General features: G+C 37.3%; 1 protein-coding gene and 1 pseudogene across 2 annotated transcripts in view; both read right to left on the bottom strand.

Moving 5' to 3' along the window:
- Positions 1-3,610, bottom strand: part of Wdr64 (WD repeat domain 64) — a 159,834-nt gene that overhangs the window by 83,757 nt on the left and 72,467 nt on the right. The gene's annotated exons all lie outside the window — the stretch shown is intronic.
- LOC103746897 overlaps positions 1-3,610 on the bottom strand; it is a 10,399-nt pseudogene that overhangs the window by 4,291 nt on the left and 2,498 nt on the right.

Here is a 3,610-nt window from a genome sequence, read left to right on the forward strand (position 1 = left end):
AGCAGCAACAAACATGAATGTACAAGTGTCTCTGCAGTAGGATGAGTTCTTTGGGTATATGCCAAGGAATGGTATAACTGGGTCAAATGGTAGGTTCATTTGTAGTTTTTTAAGAGTTCTCCATACTGCTTTCCATAGGGGTTAAACAAGCTTGCAGTCCCACCAGCAGTGGATGAGTGTACCCCTTTCCCCACATCCTCTCCAACATTTGGTATCAGTTTTTCTCTTGATCTTAGCCAGTCTGACTTGGGTAAGAGGAAATCTTAAAGTGGTTTTCATTTGCATTTTTGTAATTACTAATGATGTTGAACACCTTTTAAGATACTTCTTAGCCATCTTTACTTCTTCATTTGAGAACTCTCTGTTCAGTTCCTTAGCCCATCTTTTAATCGGGTTACTTCTTGTCTTGATTCTGTTTTTTGAGTCTGGTATGTATTCTGGATATTAAACCTCTGTCGGATGTACCGCTGGTAGATTACCTCCCATTCTGTACGTTTTCTGTTTGCTTCCTTGGTTGTCTCCTTTGATGTACAGAAGCTTTTTAGTTTAATGAGGTCCGATTTGTGAATTCTTGCCCTTGTTTCCTGAGCAATTGATGTTGATGTCCTGTTTAGAAAATCCTTTCCTACACCTATATCTTGTAGGTTATTGCCAATGTTTTCTTCTAAGAGTTTCAGAGTTTCAGGCTTCACATTGAGTTCTTTGATCCATTTGGAGTCGACACTTGTGCAAGGTGAAAGATAGGGGTTTAGTTTCATTCTTCTACAGGTGGAGACCCAGTTTTGCCAGCACCATTTGCTGACATGCTGTCTTTCCTCCAGTGAATATTCTTGGCCCCTTTGTCAAATATCAGGTGGCTGAAATTGATTTTACTCATGTTTGGGTCTTCAGTTTTGTTCTATTGATCTATGGGTCTATTTTTGTGCTAGTACCATGTTGTTTTTATGACTATAGCTCTGTAATACAGTTTAATATCTGGTATAGTAATCCCCCCAGCATTGCTCTTGGTGTTCAGGGTTGCTTTGGCTACCTGAGGTCTTTTTTGCTTCCATATGAATCTTAGGATGGTTTTTTCTTAGGATGTCATGGGGATTTTGATTGGCATTGCATTGAATCTGTAAACGGCTTTTGGTAGGATGGTCATTTTCACAGTATTAATTCTTCCAATCCATGAGCATGGGAAGTCTTTCCATCTTCTGATGTCTTCCTCAATCTCTTTCTTTAAGGAATTAAATTTTTCTTTCTAGGGTTCTTTAATGTATTTGGTCAGGTGTATTCCAAGATATTTTTTGAAGCTATTGTGGAGGGGAGTGTTTCCATGTACTCTTTCTCTGATTGCTTGTTATTGGTATATAAAAGGGCTGCAGACTTTTGTAGATTAATTTTGTAACCTGCCACTTTACTGAATGTGTTAATAATTTCTAGGAGTTTTCTGGTGGAATTTTTGGCATCTCTTAGGTACAATATCATATCATCTGCAAAGGGGGATAATTCGATCTCTTCCAATTACTACTCTTTTAATTTTTTGCTCTTATTGCTCTTGCAAGAGTTTCAAGCACTATGTTAAAGAGGAGTGGAGATAGTGGACAGCCTTGTCTGATTCCTGATTTCAATGGGAATGCTTCCAGTTTTTCTCCATTTAGAATGATGTTGGCTGTGGGTTTGTTATATATGGCTTCAATTAACTTGAGGTATGTTCCCTCCTGTCCAATTCTCTCTAGGACTTGGAACATAAATGCATGTTGAATTTTGTCAAAGGCCTTCTCTGCATCTATTGAGATGACCATGTGATTCTTGTTTTTGAGCCCATTGATGACGTTTATTGATAAGTATATTGAACCATCCCTGCATCTCTGGAATAAAGCCAATTTGATCATGGTGGATGATCTTTTTGATGTGTGTCTGTATGGGGTTTACAAGTATTTTGTTGAGAATTTTTTCATCTATGTTCATTAAAGATGGGTCTATAGTTTTCTTTTTTGGTTGTATCTTTACCTGGCTTTGGTATGAGAGTGATGCTGGCTTCATAGAAGGAATTTGGAAGTTCTCCCTCCATTTCTATCTTTTTGAATAACTTAAGTAGTATTGGATGTAGATCCTCTTTAAATGTCTGGTAGAATTCTTGTGTAAACCCATCTGGTCCTGGGCTCTTTTTAGTCAGGAAGTTTTGTATTACTGTTTCAATTTCCTTATGTGTTATGGGTCTGTTTAAGCTGTTAATCTCTTCTAGGTTTAGTATTGGTGGTTCCCATGCTTTTAGGTCCCCATCCATATCTTTTAGGTTTTCAAATTTAGTAGCATATATGTTTTTTGTTCTTGTTGTTCTTTTTTGAGACAGGGTCTCTCTGTAGCTCCAGCTGTCCTGGAACTGACTATGTAGACCAGACTGGCCTTGAACGCACAGAGATCTGCCTGCCTTTGCCTCCCAAGTGCTGGGATAAAAGGTTTGCACCACCATGCCTGGCAGCATATAGGTTTTTAAAGTATTCTCTTATAATGTTCTGGATCTCTTTGGTGTCTGTTGTGATGTTTCCCCTTTCATCTCTAATTTTGTTGATTTTGAGGTGCTCTTTCTTTCTTTTGTTTAACTGGGCTAGCAGTCTGTCAATCTTGTTTATCTTCTCAAAGAGCCAACTCTTGGAATTGTTGATTCTTTATATTGTTTTCTTTGTTTCAGTTTCATTAATTTCTGCCCTGATTTTTGTTATTCCTTTCTGCTGGGTTTGGGTTTCATTTGCTGTTGCTTTTCAAGTGTGTTGATGTTAAGTCATTTTTTTGTGTTCTTTCCGATTACTTAAAGTAGGCACTTAGAGGTATAAACTTCCCTCTAAGGACTACTTTCAACGTGTCTCAGAGGTTTTGTTGTGTTGTATTGTCCTTTTTGTTTAGTTCCAGGAATGCTTTATTTCTTTCTTAATTTCCCCTTTGACCTATTCATCATTCAGGAGTGTGTTGTTTAATCTCCATGTGTTCATGTGGTGATTAGGGCTTCTTCAGGTGTTGATTGTAAACTTTATTGCATTGTGGTCTGATAGAATGCATGGAATTATTTCAATCTTTTTGTATTTGTTGAGGCTTGTTTTGTGCCCCAGTACATGGTTGATTTTGGAGAAGGTTGGATGGGGCGCTGAATAGAAAGTATATTCTTTGGTGCTTGGGTGGAATATTCGGTAGATGGCTGTTAGGTCCATTTGATATATAGTATTGTTTAATTCAGATGTCTCTCTGTTAATTCTCTGTCCTGTTTGACCTATCTAATGGTGACAATGGGGTATTGAAGTCCCCTGCTATTAATGAGTTGAGATTAATCTGGCTTTTAAAGTCCTGTAGTACTGTTTTTATGAAGTTGGGTGCACCAGAGTTTGGTGAATATATGTTCATGATTGTAATATCTTCTTGGTTTATTGTTCCTTTGATCAGAATGAAGTAGCCTTGTTTGTTTCTTCTGATTAGTTTTAAAGTATATTTTATCAAATATTAAAATTGCAACACCTGCTTTTTTTCTTAGTACCATACGTTTGGTATATTTTTTTCCATCCTTTCACCTTAAGGTAGTACCTGTCCTTGAAAGTGAGATGAGTTTCTTGCAGACAACAAAAAGATGGGTTTT

The sequence above is a fragment of the Nannospalax galili genome, unplaced genomic scaffold (genome assembly GCF_000622305.1).
Source record: "Nannospalax galili isolate Female #2095 unplaced genomic scaffold, S.galili_v1.0 scaffold543, whole genome shotgun sequence".
Lineage (NCBI taxonomy): Eukaryota > Metazoa > Chordata > Mammalia > Rodentia > Spalacidae > Nannospalax > Nannospalax galili.